Source organism: Myotis daubentonii, chromosome 16, assembly GCF_963259705.1.
Source record: "Myotis daubentonii chromosome 16, mMyoDau2.1, whole genome shotgun sequence".
Classification (NCBI taxonomy): domain Eukaryota; kingdom Metazoa; phylum Chordata; class Mammalia; order Chiroptera; family Vespertilionidae; genus Myotis; species Myotis daubentonii.
In genome coordinates, this window is record NC_081855.1 from 32,738,071 (window position 1) to 32,752,441 (window position 14,371).

A 14,371-nucleotide genomic window follows, 5' to 3' on the forward strand; every position below is an offset into this window, starting at 1 on the left:
CAACTTTTCTTAGGCAAGGCTGTAATAATAAACAGCCTCCCAAATCTCAGTGGTTTAATAAAGAAACAAAGCTTTATTTGCTTATATTACATATTAGCAACCATGCATCAGCAGAGGCACTATACATATTATTCTGGAATCTGGAAATCTGGTGCAGTGGAAAGAGGAGCTTTGAACAAGATGGGTTTTGGTTTAAATCCCTTATACTAGCTGTATGATTTTGCACAACTTCCTTAACCTGCATAAGCTCCTGTTTCTCCATCCTGAAAATGTGCATAAGAGTACTTTTGGAGTTGTGGAGATTAAATGAAATAACATGTGGGAATCAACTGGTAGTAGAGAGGCCTGCTCATGAAGGTTCTTAATTAACAGTGGTTCCTATTCAGGCTCTGATCACCTAATGTCCTTGGATTTTCAACATTTAAGGTTCAAATGTTGTTCCATTATACTCTTCTTTGAAGGAAGGGATAAGAAATGAAACTCAAGATAGTCTGTCTTGTGATCAACTTAATATTGTGGATAGATAACTTAGTGGAAAAGAATGTTGAAGTTCTTGCCTAAATTAAGTTGTTTTGGGGTTCTTTTGATGGGGGAGATATGGCCTATGCTGAAAAAGAGTTGGGAAACAAAAGTGTCCCTGGCCACACAGCCTTTAGTGCTACCCAAACATATAGCTGGAGGAAATGGGTTAGCCCTTTTGTCTTTCTATGTTTCTGAAGAATGTTTTCCGTGTGGAAAAGCTGACAGGATAATATAAACCTCCTAATTAATGTAATGCTTTTCTCTGTTGCCTGGGGCTTATCTGTGTGTTTTTTTAACAACCAACTAGTTGGGAAAACATCTCAGGTTCCCCTTGCTAATTTGTTTGGTGTGCCGAGCAGCAGCCTATTGGAAAAGTACCGACTTTGGAGTTAAACAGATCTGAATCTGAATCCTGACAGTTCCACTTATTAGCTATATTAAGGTGGACATCTAAATTAATGTCCTTTTACTCATCAATTCATCTGTTGGTGTACTCGTTCTCATTCAGAACATTTATTGAGTACTCCCACTATGCCAGGCCCTAGGCTGGACATCAGGGGTACAGAGTTAAAGAAACATGACACCTGCCTAGGACACTTTGCCCTTGGTCTATCACAGTAGCCTGCAAACCAGTGGTTCTCAACCTTCCTAATGCTGTGACCCTTTAATACAATTCCTCATGTTATGGTGACCCCCAATTTCATTGTTACAAATTGAACATAATTAAAGCATAGTGATTAATCACAAAAACAATATGTAATTATATATGTGTTTTCCGATGGTCTTAGGTGACCCCTGTGAAAGGGTCATTCGACCCCCAAAGGGGTCGCGACCCACAGGTTGAGAACCGCTGCTGCAAACTTTCCTGACCACTCATATTATTAAGAAAACATTTGAGCACAAACCCCTCACATATGTACATTTTTAAAAGGTACATGGCTACTAGACTGTTACATTGTGTACATAATAAGATATTTGATTTAAAAATATATAGCACCCTGGTCAGGTGGCTAAGTTAATTGGAGCACCATCCCATACACCACAAGATTGCAGGTTTGATTCCTGGTCAGGGAACTTATCTATGGATTTTTCTCTCTCACATTAATGTCTCTCTCTCTTCCTCTCTAAAATCAATAAAAACATATCCTCAGGTGAGGAATATGTAAATATAGATAGTATCACATACCACATAGTGCATACATCCAACTCTAGAGACCAGTAGTATCCTAGTGGTAAGCTTTTTGAACTTTACTTTTCTCATCATTAAAATTGTAATGATGAGGTGCCTCGTTAGCACAGTAGGTAGCGCATCAGTCTCATAAAATTGTAATGATGAAATCTTTCTCATGTTATTTTTTTTGTAAACAGTAATTTTGATGCATTGGTTTTGATTGATTATCATAATCTTCCAGTGGTGCTGGAGGCAGATCTTTGGAACTCATGTTGAAAGCATGAGTTCTTTTTCTGTGTCCTCTCATTACTCAGCCCCACTCTCCAGAGGCTAAAGCCAGGTGACCATGAAACTTTGTGTATGGGTATTCATAAAGTGAATCACTAGAGCCAAGTATAGTGCTCAAAGTTTCCTGTGCATGATTTTATTTAATCCTCATGACAACCCTATTGTTACCTCCCATCTATATTAATAAAAGGGTAATATGCTAATTAGACCGGGTCGACTGGACATCTTCCAGACATCCAACTTCCTTTCAGACAAAGCCATGGTGGTGGGGACCGAGGCAGAGGCAGTTAAGAGCAATCAGGCCAGCGGAGGAGCAAGCAGTTAGGGGGTGATCAGGCTGGCAGGGGAGGGCAGTTGGGGGTGATCAGGCAGGCAGGCAGAGGTGGTTAGGGGCAATCAGGCAGGCAGGCAGGCGATTGGTTAGGAACCAAAGGTCCCGGATTATGAGAGGGATGTCCCCCGAGGAGTCCCAGTTTGGAAAGGGTGCAGGCCGGGCTGAGGGACACCACCCTCCCGTGCATGAATTTAATGCACTGGGCCTCTAGTTTTATAAATAATAAGCAGAGACACAGAGAGGTTAAGAGTCTAGCTCAAGGCAACCAGTTAATAAAACAGCTATTTAGGGTTGGTACCCATAGATGCCCAGTCTTTAATGCAAACTGAGGATTGATGTCCACTCTGATGATCCCATGTTCATCTGAACAGGGTTCTCAGATAGGCTTACGACTGGAAAGGAGGGTAGACATTTTGACCCTTGATACCAGAGTGAGACCAAAACAGTCACCCAGTAGCAGATAAGCAGGTAATCCTAACATCTTTTGGCCAAGTTCTTGGAATGCAGGAGTCTGCAGCCTCTCCTAAGTGATGAAATTTCAGTCTGGTTTGGGTTTTGAAAATATTGCAACTAGCTCTTTGCCCGTACTCTCCTTTAGAAACTTGTTCCTGTGGCCCCAGATGAACCCAGAGCCTTTTGTATCCAGCTAAAGCTTGGACAGCAGCACCTTTAAAATACTTGAGCCATTTGAAGCAGGGCCTCAAGTCAAGTTGTTGCCATAAAAACACACATTCTGGGACTCAGAAGATACTAAGAGAGAAAAAAAAAGGATGAAGTTTCTTTTGCTGGTAGAGATGCTCATAGAAGCCCAGCAATCCTATCTCTGTCTAGGGCCAAAGGAGAGAAAATGAATGTAAAGGGTAACAGAAGAGATGTCATCATATGTCATCAAATTTAGATCCCTTGGCCCTGGGAATTACCCGAGAGACAGAGGTTTGCTTAAAAGCAGGGTTAATGTGAGAATCACTGAAATTTGAACTGGAAAAAAATTTAAAAATCATCCAGTCTAATAATTTTATGACAGAAGGAAAGAGGCCAAGAGAGTGAGGCAGCTTCCTGAAGGTCACTGATCTGAAGAGTTTCAGGCTACTGCTCACAGCTCTGCCCCACCTGGCTAAGACTGGGGGAGGGTGTAAACAGGTAAGGAGGAAAGTGCAAAGCATCTTCAGGAATGCCAGTAAACAGAGCAGCATAGCTACAGAACAAAAAAAGGTTGTTGGAAGAAAGGCACTGCCCAAGATTGGATAGAGCCCAAAGGGAACAACAGGGAGTCCAGGAGATTCACACTTAAGGGGCAAGGGAGGGAGGCCAGTGAGGACGCTATTGGGGAATGTGTGTGCTAGAAGTCCTAGGATTTTATATTTTACCTCCTAATGCTGAATACAGACACAACACAGCAATTAAAATGTTTGTTACTCCCTCCTCTCCCATCTTTTTAATGGTGGTTTCTGTTGCTTCTGATTTGGGAGTGGGAAGAAGCAGGGACGTTCCCACTTAATTGGTCCTGACGTGGGGATTTGGCATTGATGTTCTCAGAACTGGGCAGGTTTTTAAAGCTGACACTTTCATGGGTACTTTATACGCCACCCCATCATAATCAGTTCAGGCAGTTATAACAAAGTAACACAGACTGGGTAGTTGATAGTCAGCAGGAATTTATCACAGTTCTGAGGTCAGGGTGCCAGCATGGACGGATTTTGGTGAGAGCTCTCTTCTGGGTTGCAGACTGCTGACCAGTCTCATTGTATCTTCACAGGGCAGAAAGACAGCCAGCAAGCTCTCTGGTCTCTTATGAGGACACTAACCCCATTCATGAGGGCTCCACCCTCATGACCTAATCACCAAAGGTCCCACCTGCTAATACCATCACATTGGGGGTTAAGATTTCAACATATGAATTTGGGGGGACACAAACACTTGGTCCAGAACACCTGTTACTGGGGACCTCTCACCTGCATTCTCATGGGTGACTCCTCTGGCTCATCGACTACTTCTTCCTCCTCCATACTTCATGCCTCCAGCTTCTCTTGGCTGAAATATCTTTTTGCCCTTCTTGGCTATTCCAGGCCAAACCTCATGGCTCTCAACTTTGCCTCAACAACTCTGAGTATAGTTACTTCCCAACTGTAACCCTCTACTCTTCCGTGCCTCTTGTCATTTTGATTTCTCAGGCTTGACACCCTGAGGTAGGGGTGGAATGGAACTCCTAGCACAGCATTCTCCAAAGATTTCTCATCTAAAATCTTACCTTCATCTCTTCTGTACCTTAAGTATTCTTTGCCACTTTACTTTGCAAATCCTGGTCTAGCGCTTCACTTTGACATTTGATATTTATTGTGATTCTGCTGAAACTTCTATGTCAACATTTGATTTCATTTTATTTAAGATGCCTCGTGAACCAAAATGCTCCTGTGTGAATCCTGAGCATTAATATGACATTTACTTCTATTTTTCAAGCATAAGATACTGGATTTATTCCACAGGCCCCACATCTTCTAGATCCAAATCTGGATTCTAGTGAGAGGGGGGCTCTAATTAAAGAGGGGGGGGGATAGAGGAAGACAGTGTTTCAATCAAATTATGTAAGGCCTTGAGGCAACTCTGTGTGGCACTCTAACTCCCGAGGGAAGTTGCTGTCCCTCCCTGCTTTCTAGCATCTCCGGGATGTAGTGTGAGGTGGAGGAGCAGTGGCAGGAAGCAGGCTTCTTCAAGAGCAGACTGAGACATTCTGGGGATTGCCTGCAGGAAGAGACAAGAGCCAAAGGAATTCAGGAACTTGGGCCGTATGTGACCTTGAGCAAGTTACTTCTCTGAGACTTGCTTTCCATATCTGTAGAATAATAATCCTTATGTTCCTCACAGCCAAGATCCTGTGAAGTGCTTTCTAAACAGAGAAGTGGGTCACAAGTGTCAGGAATAGGTACTTATAGATAGACTTGATTTTAGTATCCCATCTTGAACTGTGTAGACCTTGAGGTCAAGGCCCACATCATGTTGGTTTTCTTCTATCCAACATGAGTACAATTTCCTGGATGGAACTGTGGTGCTGAAGGCCTGTGTCTGTTTGGAATGTCTGTGGTGTAGACTTGCTCTGTCTGCAGAGCCTCTTGTTTATTTCACATGTGCTCTTTGTCAGGCCCAATCTGGAGACAGCGAGTGAAGGACCAGTACTACCCCAACTTCATCAGAAAACCCAAGTTAAAGCCCCTTTAATACATTATGTAATTACTTAGTTTCATTTTCCAATATATTTTTTGAAATAGTGAACCCAGCTCTCTTTGCTTCTACTTTTGCTGTGACTCAAATTCTTATTCCTGAGTTTTCTTGCTGTGCCCCTTATTCTTTCGATAATGTTGTTTTCATCTTCTCTTGCCTCTGGTTTTTTAATGTGCCCTGTGAACTATATTCACTCGCTCAGACAGGGGTGTGGAGGAAGCATAGGCCAGGAAACCCAGCAAGCTCTAGCTAATGCATGGGAGCCTTTAGCTTGGTGATTACTACAATTGTTGCCTAGTGGAACAGTGAGCTATTAGCTGAGTTCCTACCCCCCTATTAGTATACTCTATAATTTAATCACAATTAGACTCCTAGAAACACAGACATAGGAAACAAGTAAGCAAAGGAGGCAGATGGCACAAAGCAACAGCAGTTGGGAGTTTTAATCAAAGGCACTGTTTTCAGAAGGTATATGGCCAAGGAAGGGCGAGGTAAGAGCTTAGATGAGGTAATTAGGGAAGTGATTAAAGGTACTTTGAGTTTTACTTTCTGGCATTGAGGTTGGGGTCAGCTGAACACTGACATCATGGGCTGAGCTGAGCTGGGCTTGTTTAATAGCATCCTATTGCTATTAAAGGGGTAAATGATAGAGTGGAGGTACTTTATCATTTGATAGAGTTAGGCGACCCCTGTGAAAGGGTCGTTCAACCGCCAAAGGGGTCACGACCCACAGGCTGAGAACCGCTGCTCTAACCTAAAAACAGTCTAAAGGATTATTCAGATCTCCCACCTTAATAGATGCAGTAACTGCTTACCAACTTAAAATGTGTTTTCCTAGCTTCACCTAAATCCATGTGTTGTTGTTTTTTTATAGATTTTTTAATTCTAATTGAAAGGCCTTGAGTAGAAGCCCACTTCCCATCGTCTCCACAGCAGCAGCCAGGCCGCACACTGTTGGATGGGAAATTAACTAAAGCCCAATATTCTAATGTATATTCTAAAGTATCACAGGTACTTTATCATATCAAAGCCCCTCTTTCCACTGCACCTCTTGGAGGTCTTGAGAGGTGATCCCATGTCCCCTTCACCTTCTCCCCTCAGAATCTGTAGGAGGAAGGTCTCAGAGGAGGTTTTTGTTTGTCTCACTTGGCTTTCTCCCTTACGGTCCAAAGCAAGCCCATGACTGTACGTATGTTGGAATCAGCCTCCTTTCTGAGGGTTCACGGAAGACTCAGGCCTGGAGATGACCATTTCCATTGGCTATGTGTCCTACTGAGAAATGTAGATGTAGGCAGTGCATATAACTAGGGCTGGAAGTAGAAGACATTGTGTAATAGAGGACATTTGAGGAGGATGTCCTTAGACCCTTCCACAGGATTGTTGTCCTACTCAAGCTTCAGAAACCTGGGTTGCAGTGTAGAAGAGAGGAACCCCATCACCTGAGCCCTCAAATGACAAGGAAACTATTATATATCCCACTCCTGCATGGAATTGATTCACAAAGAAAAGAGCCAGATTCCCCTCCTCTCTCCTCCACCTTATCCTCTCTTCCACCTCTACTCCCCTCCCCCTCTACTCCCCTCCCAGCACCCTCTACCTCTCCCCCAACCTCCCCCTCGCCCCTCTCCCCTTCCCCGCTTCCCTACTCTCTAATAAAGCAAAAACAAAGAAAAGAGCCATGTGTGAAAATTTAGCCCAGTCCAGTCCCTCTTTATCCTATATAATAAAAGGGTAATATGCAAATCGATTGAATGGCAGAACGACCGACAGGTCGCTATGATGCACACTAACAACCAGGGGGCAGACGCTCAATGCAGGAGTTGCCCCCTGGTGGTCAGTGCACTCCCACAGGGGGAGTGCCACTCAGCCAGAAGCCTGGCTCATGGCTGGCGAGTGCAACAGCAATGACAGGAGCCTCCCCTACCTCCGTGGCAGCGCTAAGGATGTCCGACTGATGGCTTAGGCCCTGGAGCAGGCCTAAGCCATTAGTCAAATATTCCCCGAGGGCTCCCGGACTGTGAGAGGGCACAGGCTGGGCTGAAGGAACCCTCCCCCCCGAGTGCACGAATTTTGGCAACAGGCCTCTAGTTTTTCAATAACAACCACCTTTGGCCAAAGTCAAAGTTGTTAACAGCAGAGTTGGCTGAGGGTGCTGTGGGGATATTGTGGGGGTAGGGGCATCTGGAACAAGGCAGGGTGAGGAAGAAATTGGGAGCCTGAGCAGCTATAGGCAAAATTATGAAATACTTTGCAAGCATCCATGTCTCTTTACTCTCTCTACTTCTCTTACCAATAAGGATCCAGTCCTCCTATCAATCTACTAATCCTATATAATAAAAGGCTAATATGCAAATTGTCCCCTCGACTGGGAGTTCGACCAGGGGGCAGTGCTGGCTGGCCAATCGCCCACGGCCCCTTCCCCCGGCTGGTCCCACCCCAGATCAGCCCTCCCACCCCAATAGGGGCGGACCAGCCAGACCCAACCCTTGCACGAATTCGTGCACTGGACCTCTAGTGTATTTAATAACTGAGGGTGCTCAAGGGTATTAGAAGAAGTTTTTTTGGTATTCCAGAAGATTCTGGAAACCCAAGGCTTCTTTCCTCAAATCAGAAGGCAAGACCTGGGTGCATGGGAAAGAGGATTTCTCCCTCCTTCTGACTCTCTTGGCATCAAACTCTCCACTTCTCATGGTAACCTTGTGATCCCAAATTGGGGCTTTCCAGGACAATTCCAGTTTTAAATATCTTACCCTATTGTCCTCATAAGTACTTGTGAGGCCACATGTCCTGATTTGTTATGGAAAGAACCATAAGTACAATTCTAGCCCAGAGTATTTCCTGTCCAGCTGAGTCTACATAAATCTTGCCCTTCCCTGGCACCTAGGCATAGTGGTATTTGGAAGATTTGCTGGAATCCAAGCAAAGGAACAGTTAGCTTGCGGGTTGGTGTAGGAGCAAAAGATAGGTGACCTGTTTTGTTTTTTGTTTTTTAAATATATTTTTATTAATTTCAGAGAGGAAGGGAGAGTGAGAGAGAGTTAGAAACATCAATGATGAGAGAAAAATCATTGATTGGCTGCCTCCTGCACGCCCCCTCCTGGGAATTGAGCCCACAACCCGGGCATGTGCCCTTGACCAGAATCAAACCCGGGACCCATCAGTCCATAGGCTGACCCTCTATACACTGAGCCAAACCAACTAGGACTGACCTGTTTTTTGAAGCTTGATTCTGAAGCCCCCCCAAAACAGACAAAAATCCACCCTCATGATGGATAGAGATTCAGACTTGTTTTCATCTAAGCCTCAGACAAGGCTACGTGGCTTCATCCTTTAAAATGTCTTTCTCCCACCAGCTCTTTGATAAAAATCCCTTTAATAGGGAATGGAGCCTTTTCCTCTATAATGAAAGAGGAGAGTTAACTGGCCTCTTCCTCCTGGGGCACTGTTTTTCACACTGAAGGTCTCAACCTACTGTTGGGTCATAAAATCGATTGAGTGGGTTCTGACCTCTGGCAAAACCAAAACTATAGCCCTGGTCCGGCAGCTCAGTTGGTTGGAGCATCATCCCGATATGCCAAGGGTGCAAGCTCATTCCCCGGTCAGGGCACATACAGGAGTCAACCACTGAATGCATAAATAAGTGGAATAAGTCGATGTCTCTCTTTCTCTTCCTCTCTAAGATCAATCAATCGATATTTTTTTAAATTTCAAAACTATGTAGATAGATATGGATATAAATATAGAAGAGAGAAGAGATGAGTACCAAGAACCTACAACCAAGATTACTTTATCCAGCAAAGCTATCATTCAGAATTGAAGGTCAGATAAAGAGCTTCACAGATAAGGAAAAGCTAAAGGAGTTCATCACCACCAAACCAGGATTATATGAAATGCTGAAAGGTATCCTTTAAGAAGAGGAAGAGGAAGAAAAAGGTAAAGATACAAATTATGAACAACAAATATGCATCTATCAACAAGTGAATCTAAGAATCAAGTGAATAAATAATCTGATGAACAGAATGAACTGTTGATTATAATAGAATCAGGGACATAGAAAGGGAATGGACTGACTATTCTTGGGGGGGAAAGGGGTGTGGGAGATTCGGGAAGAGACTGGACAAAAATCGTGCACCTATGGATGAGGACAGTGGGTGGGGAGTGAGGGCGGAGGGTGGGGCGGGAACTGGGAGGAGGGGAGTTATGGGGGGGAAAAAAAAGAGGAACAAATGTAATAATCTGAACAATAAAGATTTAATTAAAAAAAATAAATTTCAAAACTATGTAGATAGATATGGATATAAATATAGAAGAGAGAAGAGATGAGGACAGAATATATCAGAATACATCACACTTGATTTGGATAAGTACTGATTTGTGAGACTCTTGTTTCTGTTTTATCTGCCTATATGTATGTGTGCCTTGAGTCACTATGTAAAATGTATTTTTTGCCTGTGGGTCACAGTATAAATAAAAGTCCAAGACTGCTGTCTTAGGAGAGGCCACACAGTTGCACATGTTCACACCGAGACGGAAACTGCGAAGGCAGACCCTCCCCTTGCACAGGGAAGGGGGAAAGAGCAGCAGGCAGCTGAGCACCTGTGGGGGCAAGGACAAACAGTGCAGAAGGCGAGAGGAAAGGCCTTGAGCAGAAGCCCACTTCCCATCGTCTCTACAGCAGCAGCCAGGCCGCACTGAGTGCCCTCAGCTCCCCAGGCACTCTGCCAGCAGCTCCCAGGCACTCTGAGCTCTCCCTTCCAAGTGTCATCACGCCCGTAAGGAAGATGAGTACTATTATTACTGTTCTGTTTTATAGATGAGGAACCTGAGGCTCAGAAGGGTAAATAACTTGCCTGAGGTAACACAGCTTGTACATTGCAGGCAGAATTTGGTCTCACACCCGGGTGTGCCCTATTTTTCAGTGCATGCTCTCATGCAAACACAGTAAGCAGCTCTTCCTCGGCCTAAGAACCTAAAAACAGGGTTTGGTGTTGGCTCAGTATCAATGATAAAGGTTAGCTAGCCAAGGACTTTGCCTGGGAGCATAAGGCAGGCAGGTTCAAGAAGCAAAAGAGCCTAGGGTTTGGAGCCCAAGCGGGTGGGGGGAGGCTGGTGGTTACGAGGGTGGCATCCCTCTCCTAACCCTGCTCCTGCTGCTGCAGGCTGCAGCTTTGCCACAGAACACGCTGCTAATTATAACCAAACAATGAGCAATCACAGCCGCACTGGCGGTTTAGCTCTGGTTAGAGGTCTGGCAGGCTTTTCATTAGAACTTCCCTGCCCCCTGAAGGCACGGGGAGCTCTGGGCTCCAGCTCCCTCCTCCCCTTCCTGCTCCTTCCCCTCCAAGCCTGGTCCACCCAGTTCTGTCACTGCTTACTTAGCTCCTACGGTGCAGGCTCTGTGCTCAATACTGCAGGGGGGTGTGGAGGCAGAACTTTATTCTTGCCTTCAGTGAGCTCCTAGTCCTCCCAGCAATCTCCTGAGTAGAATAAAAGAGCCAGGCCCCTTTGTGCCTGGTGGAGAGGAGAGAGGTTTTGGACAGCTTCGTGTCCTTGGCTGCTTCTCTCTGAGGACTTTCTTGGGCACTGAAAATTCATTTTCTGCCGTTCAATAATGTGGGCACAAAAGTGCTTGCTCTGTATAGATGATCACTAGTGGTGCTCATTTCTACAGGATGTCCCAGGGACAGAAACTCTCAAAATCTTGGGAAATGTAAACCTGGGCCAATAAAAGAGACTCATAAGTCATTATGGGCCTTGGAACCCGGAGAAGAAGTTTCTCAAGTGCCTAGTTTGAGGGCTCAGGACGTTGGTACGGGGGTGAGGGAATAGGTGGCCTCAGATGGTGGAACATCTGCCTGGTTCTTGGGAAGGGGACACTGTTAACTGTTCCTGGGCTGAACTGTGGACAGGCTGATCCTTGGCCAAACTTCAAAGTACCTCCACTCTATCATTTACCCCTTCATCCCTCACTCACCTTTCCTGGCATCTAATTCCTCTCCAGTGTATGCTGGGGACCATTCTTCCTGCTCCCATATTATCTCTTCTTTATCAGCTATCTATCAATCACATTAAGCACTTAGTTGAAAATTTATCAAGATACTATCCCTCTAGGGGACCATCATGGGTATTAGGAATACCTGGGTCCTGTTCATAGAGGAATCTCTGCAGCCTCCCTGGCAGGATGCCTGCTCAGAGCAGTAGGTGTGGTGCCCCTCTGAGGGATGAACAAAGAAAGAGCTGGGAGGGACATAAGGGGCTTGCAGTGAAGATCTCATTTTCCAGGGGAAGATCTAAGGCCGGTAGGGGGGGATCCATTGTCTTGGTTTACCCAGGACTGAGGGGGATTTCCAGGGCACAGGACTTCTAGTTTTAAAACCAGACTAGTTGGTCACCCTACGAAGGGTTGTGATGAGTAAATAGATATGGGCAGAGTAAGCAGGCAAGAGGAGTTGGTTGGATTTTGTTCATCAGAAAGATGGAAGCACCAGACAAAATAGATAGGACCAATAAATATTTTTAAAGTCCAATCTTGCCCTAGCTGTTTTGGCTCAGTGGCTAGAGCAGCAGCCTGCTGACTGAAGGTTTATAGGTTCGATTCTGGCCAAGGGCACATGCCTGGGTTGTGGGCTCAATTCCCAATGGGGCGTGCAGGAGGCAGCTGATCAATGATTCTTTCTCATCATTGATGTTTCTATGTCTCGCTCCCTCTCCCTTCCTCTCTGAATCAATAAAAATATATTTTTTAAAGAAGTCCAAACTTACTGGTAATATCAAAATACATACTGACGAAATTTTCACCTGTTTGTCAAAGATTTAAACATATATGAACAGCCTGGGAAACCAGCACTTTCACTCACTGTTGGCGGAAATGTAAACTGTTTCAATCTTTCTGGAGGACAATTTGGTACCAGGTTTTTAGAAATGTCTTTAAAACATTCATACCCTGCCCTGGCTGGGCAGCTCAGCTGGTTAGAGCATCATCCCAATATGCCAAGCTTTCAGGTTTGATCCCCCATCAGAACATATATACTTGTACACATACAAGAACCAACCAATGAACGCATAAATAAGTGGAACAACAAATTGATGTTTCCCTCTCTCTCAAAGCAATCAATAAAAGAAAAAGATAACCACACCCTTTGATAAAATAATTTCATTTCTTAGAATCTGGTCTTAAAGAAATAGAAATATGTTCAAAGTTTTGACTACAAGGATGCTTATTTGTTCATGACGGCTTCACAATAAAGTCAAGTTGGAGGCAACCTAAACTTTCCTCTTAGAAGGCCACATGAAAAAAAAACAAATTCCTCTTGATTTTAAGCAAAGCCATTCAACTCTTCTTTTGTTCTGCCCTCAACTTCCAACTTATGCCTGAAAGCCTATATTTTACACTCAGTTTTTTCTCAAAGAGGAGTTTGCCATTGCCCTCAAAAATGTTTTTTCCAGCAGCTTATAGCTTGTACCACCCACATTGGCTGTTCAGTCCTTTGGTGTTGTTACTCTGGTCAAAGCATTTTGGGTTGTACATAAAAGAAAGCAATTCAGACTACCTCAAGAAGAAGAAGGAAAGAAAAGAATGGTAGCAGGGAGGGTTTGCCTAAAGAGAGAGCGGCAAGGGGGATCAGAGAGATAGAGAAACATCAATCTGTCGTCCCACTTATTTATGTATTCACTGGTTGTTTCTTATATATGCCCTGACTGGGGATTGAACCCGCAACCTTGGTGTATCAGGATAACACTCTAACTAATTGAGCTATTCAGCCAGGACTAGATGGACTCTTTCATTTAACACAATTCTGAGTTTGAGTCCCTAACTTTGGCCCTTACTAGATGTGTGCCCATAAGTAAGTTACTTAACCTCTCTGTACCGCAGTGGCCTCATCTGTAATAAGAGATTGTAAATAACTTATGTAGCACTTACTATGTGGCAGATTGTAGTATAATAAAAAAATATATTTGGGGGAACACCTTGTAAAGTATATGATTGTCTAACAACTATGCTATAGACCTGAAATTAATACAAAATAAAATTGAATATCAACTATAATATATATATATTGTTCCTGGTTCTGGCACAAAGCTCCTAAAACCCACAAAATTTCCTGAGTGATACTATAGTAGTGTCTTGTTATTCATAATGAGCCCTTTTGGACCACATCTAAGTTTATGCTAATGAGATGACTCAGCACTGGGCCCCTAGACAGCTCAAGATGCTGGCTGGCCACCAAAAAGATCAAACAGGTAAGATTAGAGGTAAAATTAGATCAGCCCCAACCATCCCTCAGTTTCCAGAGAATGGGGAAGGGCTGGAGATTGTTCAAGATAAAAACTCTTGAACAGCAAGACCCAGAAGAGCTTCTTGGTTGGTGAATGCGTCCACATGCAGGAAGGGTGGTGCACCTGAACTCCTTGGGGACAGAGGCTCCTGTATCTGGTCCCAGCCCACATACCTGTACATCTGGCTGTTCATTCATAGTCTTTATAATGAACCCATAAATGTAAGTAAAGTGTTATTCTGAGTTCTGTGACATTCTAGCAAATTACTGAACCTCAGGGGGTTGAGCGTTGACCTATGAACCAGGAAGTCACAATTCAATTTCCTGGTTGGTTGGTCAGGGCACATGTCCAGGTTTCGGGCTCCATCCCCAGTGTGGTGGATGAAGGAGGCAGCCAATCAATGATTCTCTCTTACCGTCGATGTTTCTATCTCTCCCTCTCACTCCTCTCTGAAGTCAATAAACATATTTTTTAAAAAGAACTAAGCCCTAGGGCATTCCAATCTTCAAGTTAGTGAAAAGAAAAATGGAAAAGGAACAGCTGGTGTAGTATGGGGAAGATTG